General features: G+C 32.8%; 1 pseudogene across 1 annotated transcript; it reads right to left on the bottom strand.

Moving 5' to 3' along the window:
- Positions 1–44: 44 nt before the first annotated feature.
- Positions 45–4,477, bottom strand: LOC143234614 (dual specificity tyrosine-phosphorylation-regulated kinase 2 pseudogene; annotated as a pseudogene). Its single transcript, XR_013018735.1, has one exon. The product of XR_013018735.1 is annotated as a dual specificity tyrosine-phosphorylation-regulated kinase 2 pseudogene (transcript).
- Positions 4,478–12,279: the final 7,802 nt, after the last annotated feature.

Here is a 12,279-nt window from a genome sequence, read left to right as displayed (position 1 = left end):
AAGTTTCAAATAAAAAGGTAAAAGTAAAACCACACATTTACTGCTTTCACCTCTTAAAACTGAATTTATTTGGTACATTTCAGATAAAGGCCTACACCAGGTAATTCTGTATTGTAAACCACTTTATTTTAACATGTATTACCACACTCACAAGACACTAGCAGAACTAAAACTATTTCTTTGTTCATAAAGACAGATCTGCACAATGGTTTTTTTTGTGTGCTGTGCCAATCATAAGTATTAAAACTTGGTTCTTAGCAGCATGAGCCCTTTGATTTACAGCTGAACCACTAATGGGAGCATAAATATTTATCTAAACTTTTGTAAGTTTGTTCTTTTTAAACACCCATTGCTTAACTTATTTGTTGACCATTTCTAAACAACCACTTACTAGAAATACTTTCAAGCAATAAATAATTTCATCCACAAGCAAACTAACCAGTTTATGTTGATGTACAACTCAGATGTCCCTCAAATAGGTAAGGGTACAGCTTCTCTCAAAGAGTAATGAACAGATGTATATCATTCAGTAACAGATCTGCTGGGCGAACTGGCATATTGCCACATCCCATGTGAATGTAGTACACTGAATTAATTCTGACAAACAATATGATTTAATTTTATAGCAACACAGGTATATAGGGTTATCTTCCTTTTTCATGTTAAAAAGAATTTTAAAAAGATGTCACATGGAATATATATATTTTCTGTCAAACAAAGAAGTTTTCAGTTACTTTTCAAAGGCAGTATCCGTTCATTATGAAATACAAAACAAAGACAAACACATACAATTTCAGATTCCAGGTAAATGATGGTTTTACATACAACTTTATTAAATGAGTATCTTAAATAGCTATATTTTTAGTTATTAGGCTAATTTTTAGCTTTCATTGTACAAGTAGCTTGCACTGATCGTGTTTTAAATTCTCAGAAAAAACAATTTACAATGCACATATTTCATAACCTCAGAGGTTTTAAATTAAGAGAATAATTCAGTCACTAAGATTAGCCTCTGAGGTTGTAAAATCTAATTTTGTAAATTTACACCATAAAAAAGTCTGTAGATACACAGTATGTAATATAACAAACACTTTTCACGTTGTAATTCAATAATTTTATATTGAACAAACTAATAATTGGGGCCAAACACACACCTCATAACACGAAGTCTTCTAATTTACTCAATGCATTTTATATAAAGTTTTTAGTTTACTTCCAAGACATAACAACATTAAAAACACAGAAAATCTTTCAGGCTATCTAATATAATGTTATTTAAGCTATAATTAGATTACAACCTCTACAACTTCACTTTATCAGTTGTGGGAATGAAAAATCAACTATTATAAACATACCACAGTTGTAAAAACCTGTCTCAATTTAAAATGCATTGTAGAGACACACAGTAACAAACACATTTCTTAAATATATTGTTAATGCATTAAGAATGGATTGGAATTTGTTATTCCTATTAAATAAGTTCCATGCACACACTGCTAAATGCCAGTTATCTACATATAAATATTTTGATCAAATGATTAACATTTTGATTTTCACATTATTTTAAAACAAGAAGCTAATACAATGCTAACAAAAGCACAGTTTAAAGAGAAAATTTACAACAGCTCAACAAAGCTTAACAAGAAACCATACAAGTCTTTTCCAGAAAATATAAATAATACACTACCACGTTCACCTGAGCTATAGACTTAACAGACAATTCACAATTCATCATGACAACAATGACCTCTTCACAAGTAGTCCCTACTGCAAATGATAAAATCCTATAAAACTACCAAACCTTCCTTTTAGACTCACACAGATTGCAAATTCAGCTAGAGTCATAAGAGAGCAGTAACCTGCTAGTAGGATGGTTCCACTGTTGGCTAGCATTTCTTTGGTCCTAAGCAAGACAATCATCAAGTAACTGAGTTTATAATTTTTGGCAACTTGCTCTGATTTTCTACTGCTTTCGATGCTTTCTCCCCAACCATAGTGATTGTCACTCGAGATTTAGTACTTCCTATAGTGTTCATCCGAGTTATCAGAGTACCAACATTATTAGTAACAGCTGCATTACCAACTTCTGCTTTTATCAAAGGGCCAGAACTGCTATCTGTGCTCTGTGATATCTTACTTGAATGGCGTCTCAACCACTCGTGTTTCAAAGCAACAGTTGGAGTCATACGAAGAGCTGGATCCCATACAAGGCATTTCTTTATAAAGTCAAGGAATCGAGGATCGTCGCAACCCTTCAAAGCAGTTGTAAACTGCTTGCTGCCTGGAGAACCTCTCATCTTTCCTCGTCTTGACCTACTTCCATTAAGAAATACAGTTCCATCGGGTAGAGTTGTCGGTGTACAGTAACGAGGATAACCTCTAGAATTTATGAAGTTTTTAGCACGTTTTGATTGGTCCAATACGTTCTTTGGTGGAATACCCAGAAGTTCAATTATACAAGCTAGTTGGTCCAGTTCATCCTCTCCTGGTAACAAAGGACAACCCGTAACAAGTTCTGACAGGATGCATCCCAAACTCCACATGTCAATTGATGTCCCGTATTTAGCCCCTAGGATCACTTCTGGAGCTCTGTAGAATCTCGACTGAATGTAAGAGTACACTCTTTGATGTTCGTAGCAACTGGATCCAAAATCAATCACTTTAATCCCACTACGACCTTGCTGTTTAAGCAATACATTCTCTGGTTTCAGATCGCAATGGATTACTTTATTCCGTTGTAAAACATCTAAGCACTGAAGTAATGAATGTGCAAACTTACGAACTAGCTGCAAACTAAATCCCTGAAACTTGTTCTTTTTCAAGAGCTCGTACAAATTAATACTTAGCAATTCAAACGTTATACATGTATGGTTGCGGAATGTAAAGTTCTCTAGCATGTGAACAATGTTCATGCCATTGTCTTTATCTTGTTTACGAAGGTGGTCCAGTATGCGAATTTCTTCTTGAGCCTGTCGATGAAAACGCTTTTCATTACGAACCATTTTTAAAGCTACATGTTGATGGGTTTTGTGGTCATATGCCTTCACTACTTGACCAAAACTTCCTTTACCAATAATTTTAAGCATTTCATATCGATATGCTATATGATCATGAGGTACATGTAAATATGAACCATGCTCATCATCATAGCCACAATTACTTGGAGCTCCTATAACACCCTGTCTTTTCTTTGCATTGGCACCAATGAAGTATACTTGTGGGTAGCTACATATTTCATGGCGTTCATATGGTGTGAGTTTATGCATATACAACTTTATTACCTGCTCGGGGGTGGCAACTAGGGTCTTTTTTCCAGAAACATTTCTGTTATCGGATGTTTCATCACAATTTCCAACTTGTGGCATGTATGGGTTATTGTGTACACTGCCCGACTTCGTTGCAAGTCTTCTGCAAGTTCTGTTATTATCTTCAGGACTGTTTTCACTGGGCAACTGTTGGGCTTGTATGGATGCTCTTTGGCAATTTAATCCAAAACTATTGCTTGTGAAGCTATTGTTAATAACTGGCAACGTGACTTTTTCTATATTTTCGGGTAATTTTGGAAGATATGTTTCGCTTGCAGAAGAAATGCTGTTTGTTCCAGTTACGCTAGGAATACAAGTCTTATTTCGAGATAATGGCATTTTGATACAGATATCCTTTTAAATTTATGCTGGAAAATTCCAAGACGGACTGGATATGCATAAATATCTGTATAGTTAGGCCTAAACAAGCACTGATAACAAAGGCTGTCTCGACTGCTGCATTATAATAAATCAGCGAAATCGATGATGTAAATACATATTCCATAAAAAACTGAAAGATCTAATTAAAAATTCTGATACATAACTGAAGTACAATAAGATAAAGTGGGTCAATTAATTAAATGCTAAAATAACAGCTATATTACAGTAAAACCTAAACTGACAGTAACATACACCATGCCCTCCTCCTGTATCAGAACCTCCTTTCTTCTTTCTTTGAATACTTGGCACGATCCATATGATCATCGATAAACGTCACATATGACGTTTTTTACTTAACCAATGGAAAGCCAATAACTTGGCAGGAGAATTTTATATCAACTATTAGTAAAATATTAGAAAGGCAATAACTGTTTTCGTACGAATGTCTTTACCAATATAGCGAAGCATGATAATAACTAATTTTCTTGTCATTAGTATTAAAATCATATTTCTAACACTGAAACATTTATCTAGCTCTCAGAGAGATAGTGCAATGTTGAGAAAGGTAATAGGCCTAATTCTAATATCTGTAATGACAAGTAATATTCGAATGGAAGTTTAAAAAGAATAGAAGCATAGAGAGTTTGTTTCTTTGTTTTGTTTATTGAATTTCGCACAAAGCTACTCAAAGGCTATCTGTGCTAGCCGTCCCTAATTTAGCAGTGTAAGACTAGAGGGAAGACAGCTAGTCATCACCACCCACCGCCAACTCTTGGGCTACTCTTTTACCAACGAATAGTGGATTGAGTGAAACATTATAACGCCCCCACGGCTGAAAGGGCGAGCATGTTTGGCGCGACGGGGATGCGAACCCACGATCCTCAGATTACGAGTCGTACGCCTTAACACGTTTGGCCATGCCGGGCCAAAAGAAAAAAAAAACAAAAAAACTAGATATTATCACTCTTGCTAATATAGTTAACATGATAAATTTATTATTCACAATAACATACTGTTCTGGCTTTTAAAGTTCATGAAATTTTGTTGCGAGCTCAAACTCATTCTGACACATAATTATTCCAATATTATAACCATTTAATATTTTGTTTTTAAGTGAACAATGGTATTACGAAGACAAATTACTGTAAAAAACAAAACATCGAGACCCAAAAGTACCTATAGTTTAAATACTTAAAAATGTAATGAAAACGAATATCCTGTTTATCATATATACTTGTTCCTTATCATGTCGAGGTCACTTTTCGATATTTTTAAATATTTCTAGCCATAGTAAATGTATTAGAACGTATCTGATACACTAATGTCTGTTATGTGACCTTACCGATAATTTTAAGAAGAAAGTCCTTATAAAATGATTATTTATGTGATATTTAGAGATTAAATTCATTTAACATGTAATGATATTTTTCTGCATTATTTTCAGTATTTCATTCTGAAAGGTTCGTATGTTACCTATTTAATGTTTTTCAACTACTATAACAAGTTATTTTTATATATAATTTAAAAATGTTAGGAAAATACTGCCAACGTAGTAATTGGAATTAAATATTGTCAACAAACCTTTCGATATGACTAAATTTTAGAAAATTGAAAATGGTAACCGTGAATGCGAGTTTTATATATTTTATAACCATATTTTTTATTATAATTAATGCACAAAATTTTTTACAAATTATACCAATATGAACTACATTTTTCTTGCTGTTCATTAATCTTATTTTTAGCTGATATGATAGCCTGTATGGTATTAAAAAAAATATTCCACATACATTTTTTTAAGCATGTATAAATGGTTATAATATAATTAATCAAAGGTTAGAATTTGTTGTTTTTAATGCAGTCCTTCCTCATGACTTTATTTATTCTCTGAGCTTCATTTGGATGTTATTATTTAATTTTACTAATATATATATATATATATATTAATGGATGTTATAACCATTTTTTAAAAGCCAAAACAAAACACAGTGAAATTAAATACATTTAAATGAAGTTAAATACGTAAATAAAATCACGAGGAAGGACTGCGTCAGAAACAACAAATCCCAACCTCTGCTTAATTATATTATATTATAATCAATATTTTTAAAGCCAAAACAAAACGTATACTCTATTGTTTTGGGCCCGGCATGGCTAAGCGTGTTAAGGCGTACGACTCGTAATCTGAGGGTCGTGGGTTCGCATCCCCGTCGCGCCAAACATGCTCGCCCTTCCAGCCATGGGGGCTTTATAATCTGACCGTCAATCCCACTATTCGTTGGTAAAAGTGTAGCCCAAGAGTTGGCGGTGGGTGGTGATAACTAGCTGCCTTTCCTCTAGTCTTACACTAGGGACGGCTAGCGCAGATAGCCCTCGAGTAGCTTTTTGCAAAATTCAAAAACAAACAAACCTTCTATTATATATACTAATTCAATGCTTATCATATGACGGTTAACGATAATAAATTTTACTTCTGAAAATTAAGTCTAAATAAATGTTCCATGAAAATATTTTCTAAAATTTAATTATAGTATACTGACGGTATGTGTATAGAAAATTCCTATCCTTTTCAGAATATCTCACTGAAACATTTTGTGTGTGCGCACATATATTTTGCAAGGTATCCTTGAATATAATTTAGTATATTTTAATGGCGTGTTTGTTGTGAATTTCACGCACAACTATATGAGGGATATCTGCGCTAGCCGTCCCTAATTTAGTGGGGTAAGGCTAGAGGGAAGGTAGTTGGTCATCACCACCCACCGCCAACTCTTGGGCTATTATTTTACCAACGAATAGCGGGATTGGCCGTACCATTAAAACGCCCCCACGGTTGAAAGAGCAGACATCTTTAGTGTGACGAGGATTCGAACCTTCTACCCTCAGATTGCGAGTCGAATGCCTTAACCACCTGGCCATGCCTAGCCATATTTTTATGGCACGAGCAAATGTTGTTCTTGATACACTCTTATATAACCATAAAAAATAAAACATAACAGCCTGATTCTACTGGCATATGAGCTCAAGACTTCCACACGACATTGCAGTGTTACAACCAGTGATATCCAATCTTTTTTAAATTTAAATATTTTATTGTTGTAAAAACTTTAACTTGTAATAAAACAACTCTTAGAAAGTTTTTAACTGAGCGTAATCAAATAATTCAAATACCCAAGTAAAATATTTTATTGTTGGTTTCCTAATTTATATGATATAATTGATCGATAACGGGAAAATGTAACCTTTTAATAATGATTAGTAGGCCGAATGAAATGACATTAGTGTAGATATATTAGTCGCAGGTATTTCAGCCAACATAGGTATAGGTTTATTAGGAGCTCTGTTCTTATGCTAACTGATGCAAGTAAATCGATTGAACGATAAAAATACTACGGTATGAAATTTATTTAAACTTTGTTAATGACAAAACTTTCAGTGCATGATGATGCAGGTCTGGTTAACCTAATGATGGAATAAATAGTTAAAAGTCACAATGCGCCAGTCTCGAATCGAGTATGTTTGTAGCTTTTTTTAGTTAGAAATACCATTGTGTCTTCATCGTACAGTAAAGAGACCGATTATGATTAATACTTGGCCGCATTAAACAATAAAACACCCCTCTTTTTAATTATAGGTTGTGTTATTTCTCACGATAAAACGTAGTCATATGATAACTTAAGTGCCTATATTTCAGACCCTGAAATACAAATTGACAGCAAGTGATTACTTAAAACTTTATTGTGGACAAAGTTTACCTTACGAATACGTTATTCAATATGAATATGCTGTTGCAAGAAGATAATTTATAAATATTGTTAAAGAAGATTCGTTCAAAGAGCATAAAAAAAGTTTGGACATAGCACACAAACTAGGCAAAATAGTCACGAAATTTAAATGTTTTCGACCCTTTGTGGTCAATTCTTGAAAACAAACCCCAAAATACATTTCTACCACCAACATTTCAACAATTAGAAGCTTTAACCAGCTACTGGTCTAAAATATATATGCCCAATACATTTCATTAATATTTCACAGTAACTATTTATAATGTGGTGCATTGTAACATTTCTAGTTTTTACAGCCTATAACTGTCTCTAGTACAACTTGTTACAGTTTTACTTCAGTAGTAACCTCTCTACCTTGAACTCGGTGAAAGTCCATCTTGGTTTATCAGAGCGTTATAAAAATATATACCAGAAACGTTTATGGCATCAAAACCAATAAACTATAAAATAAAGTAGGTGAAACATTTTATTAAAAAAAACAAAAACATCTCGACTAAACATCAAATCACCTTCGGGATTATGTTTATATAAGAAAATAGCCGTGTGCGATCCATTGTACTTCTTTTAAAATGTTTTACAACATAAAATTGTTTATTTTGTACTGCGATTACATTAATAGATATTACTATGAAATGACCAGTAGTATTAATCAAGAACTTGAACTTCAGAAGCTTTTCTGGTGGAGAAATTTAATTTCTATCACAAAACAGCTTAGCATGGCCTAATGATTAAAATATCTTACTTCAAATCTAAGGGTCGCAAGTTTAAATACCAGTTACCACCGAATGTACTCACCCTTTCAATCTTTGTTGATAAGTAACTCAAGAATTTGTGGTGTTTGGTGTTGACTAACTGTCTTCTCTCTAGTCTGTCACTGCCCTCATGTGAGCTTTGCTGGAAATCTGTTACTATTGTGGATCAAGATAATTTGAAAGATAAAAGTGTTGCAGATCCTTCCAATAACTTACTCCATATTTTTGACTAGTTAGTTGGTTTGTCGTTTCACCTAGTCGAAAATCAACTAGGCGATCTGCGCCAAACATCCGGTAAAAAGTTTTTTTGTTTTTTGAATTTCGCGCAAAGCTACACAAAGGCTATCTGCGCTAGCCGTCCCTAAATTAGCAGTGTAAGACTAGAGGGAAGGCAGCTAGTCATCACCACCCACCGCCAACTCTTGGGCTAATCATTTACCAAGGAATAGTGGAATTGACCGTCACATTATAACGCCCCCACGGCTGAAAGGGTAAGCATGTTTGGTGTGACGGGGATTTGAACCCGCGACTCTCAGATTACGAGTCGAGTGCCTTAACCACCCGGCCTGGTAAAAAGTTAAAGTAAAATTATTAAAATTTGCGAAAAGGAAACAAAGTAAAACAAAACAAAGTTTAATTTTTGAATTAAAAACTTAAATAACGTTAAATCTAATTTTTAAATCTAGTTTACAGCAGCAAGAGAAACTACAGCAATACAAGCTTTAAATTACTTTGTGTAGTATAATTTTAATTATAACTCGCCAGGAAAACTAACGGGTCAGTTCAAACATTGATATTTGTCACCTAAGTTGGCCTATCCAGTCCCGGTTTCGAATTGTTTAGATTTAGCACTGAAAGGAAAGAAACTGGTCCATCACAAATTCTAATAAGCCTATTTTGTTTACAACATAGCACAACTCCTCCACTAAAGAAGGCTGAAGGCTTAGCAGCAAACTTCAAGTTCTCATAGTAGTATTCCTTTTCCACTGAAACAAGGCTTAGCAATGAACTTATGGTGTTCTCATAGTAGCATCCCTTTTCCACTGAAACAAGGCTTGGCAATGAATCATTGTTCTCACAGTAATGTACCTCTTCCAACTGAACAAGGCCTATCGTCAAACCTCTGGCATTCTCACAGTAGCACCTCTCTACCACTGAACTGCTGAAGTTATCACAGTAACATAACTCTTCCACTGAAACAAGGCTTGGCAGTGAACCTCTCATGTAAATGCAAAAGCATAACTCTTCAATTGAAATTCTAAAAATTATGTAGCAGTTAAATGTAACACTAAGATTATTGGAAAACTAAGGTACTTACCCATAACACAAACTATGAGAAAATTGCATAACATTTAGCTCTAACACTAAAAGAACTATACAGTAGTTAGCTGTTACAATAAGGCCAGATGAAAATTATATAGCAGTTAGTTGTAACACTGATGCTAGAATGAAATTGCATAATAGGTAGCTGCAACACTGAGCTAGAACAAAATTAAATAAGTAGCTGTAACACTCGGGCTCTATAGAGGACAAAATACATAGGGGTTAGCTATAACACTGAGGCTCAGAGTAAAAAGCAATTAGAGGAATGGTGACCTGTTTATCTGCAAGTGATTGTATGTTACAGGATGACCTGAATGACATTTATGTTTCAGACATCTGTTCTAAGCAGAATTGTGCAAGAAATTCTAATAAATAAAACACAACATAAGGCAAACTGAAACTTTTTTAGTGTTAGGCTTGGATATTTAACCTATGCCTTATGATTGCCAACTTGTATTCTTTATTAAGAATTTGAAGTATAGTAAATATTCACTCAAACATTCAGTTTAGTTCTGCTTTGTTTTGAAAAGTTTTCATAAGTTCAAAGTGATTATAGTAATTAATTATCATGAATAAGTATTAAAAAAAAGATCAAGTCAATAGCCACAAATCATGATTATTCACTGGAAAATATAATATGTATTAAACAGCTGACCTCACTGAAAATAGTTTTGGTAAAGATGTGATAAAAACTCTTTTAGTGTTAGGCTTGGATATTTAACCTATGCCTTATGATTGCCAACTTGTATTCTTTATTAAGAATTTGAAGTATAGTAAATATTCACTCAAACATTCAGTTTAGTTCTGCTTTGTTTTGAAAAGTTTTCATAAGTTCAAAGTGATTATAGTAATTAATTATCATGAATAAGTATTAAAAAAAAGATCAAGTCAATAGCCACAAATCATGATTATTCACTGGAAAATATAATATGTATTAAACAGCTGACCTCACTGCAAATAGTTTTGGTAAAGATGTGATAAAAATGTTGTTTCATATTTATTACAGGCTTGAGAATCAATAACAGGAAGTCTAAAAAACATATCTATGCCAATGAGAGATACGGTAAAAGGCCTTAAATTTCCTACATCTTCAGTACATTGGCACTAATATCTTTTCTAAAGTTTACAAAAAATTAATATATTTCCAACTTTCTGAAGAGTTTTACCATTTTTTCTAGCCAAGGCAATCAGCAACTTTTTTTTTTTTCCTTTATAAAGTTCTTTAACAATCTTCATTATTTCTTTCAGTATCTTTTGACACAACTTTTTCACAACTCAAAACCTCAGGGGTATATTTTGAGTAAATTTCCAGGTTGATGTGACACAAATGTAGCCCATCATGTGGTACTCTGAAGGAAAGCACTGTTTAATCAGTGACAACGGAATAAAAATTGCCACAAAGATCTTTTTAGGTTTATCATTATTAGGAATATTAGATGGTGTAGAAATGTAAAATATTCAAAGAATATTAGCCATTTTCACAAATTATTTACACATTAGTGTAACATTTTTGTGTTATTAGGGTAGAATAACTGTCATTGTTATAAAAATGTACACTGTGGGTATTATAGTTCTATTTGAAATATATAATATTGAATTTCTTACTCATCCAAATAGAGGAACCCTGGTATAATTTCTTATTCCACCTACCTTAACAAATTATGTAACATAAATACATTGACCTTCAAAGGGAATAAGTAATAAATAACTAATAAACTGAAACCAATAAAGTCATTACATTAATATTTTACTTAAATGGAATAATGTTTTAATAAGAAAATTAGGTAAGAAGTTATGATACTACTAATTAGAATCAAGTGAATTTTTAAATATATTTTGCTGTGGTCAGAAATAAACTTCACAAATCATATTATTACCACATATTTTCTAACTTGCTACAGTTACAATTGGGTTAAGTTATTTTTCTCTGCAATATCTTCTGAATAATTAAGTATGATATTTCTTTTTAAGTGAAGATTAATATTGTCTAAATATCTTTTAGTAATAGTCATCACTGAAAACACCGAGAGGAAATGGCAAAAGTTTTGATAATTTCACTTTTATCATCTTAGATTTTATGGATCCTTTTTATTTGACAAATGAAATTAATGTTCTAATCATCCAATAACAGAAGACATTTTTCTTGGAGAAGGCCTATCAACAAGTGCTTACAGCTTAAATAGAATAACAATATACAGCATGATCTATACAATCACTTTACAATTACTTCCATGTATTTGGCCTCAGATATTAATATACCACAGAATTCTTTGAAGCACCATGTTTTTAATATGACTAGCTTCTCTTATCATTATCAACACATTTGGTAAACTATAAGATACAAAGTGAAGTGATCTTAAAAAGTATTTATTGAAAACAAAAGTTATTTTCAAATGACAACTAAAAATTTAGCTTTAAGAATTAGAGCCAGAATTTCTTCTCAAAACGAGTCTCATTATCTATACGTATAGTTGTTCTCGACATGAAAGAGGGGTTATTGGTTTAGTAGTTCGAACATTAGAAATAAGCAACTACAGCTTGTGCATGTGGAACACAAGTAAACATCCAACACTAAAGTAACAAGATGTAGTTCAAACAATGAACCACATCTGATCAAGAAGTTTATATATTGGTCTACTTCAACTAAACCTAAAGATAAATTGGTACATTTCACCATTAATGCTGATAGTGAGTGTCATTACAATTAGATTATGTACTTTAAACTGTATACTA

Source organism: Tachypleus tridentatus, chromosome 12, assembly GCF_004210375.1.
Source record: "Tachypleus tridentatus isolate NWPU-2018 chromosome 12, ASM421037v1, whole genome shotgun sequence".
Classification (NCBI taxonomy): domain Eukaryota; kingdom Metazoa; phylum Arthropoda; class Merostomata; order Xiphosura; family Limulidae; genus Tachypleus; species Tachypleus tridentatus.
The sequence above is the reverse complement of the archived record's forward strand: the minus strand, read 5'-3'. Positions and strand labels throughout refer to the sequence as shown.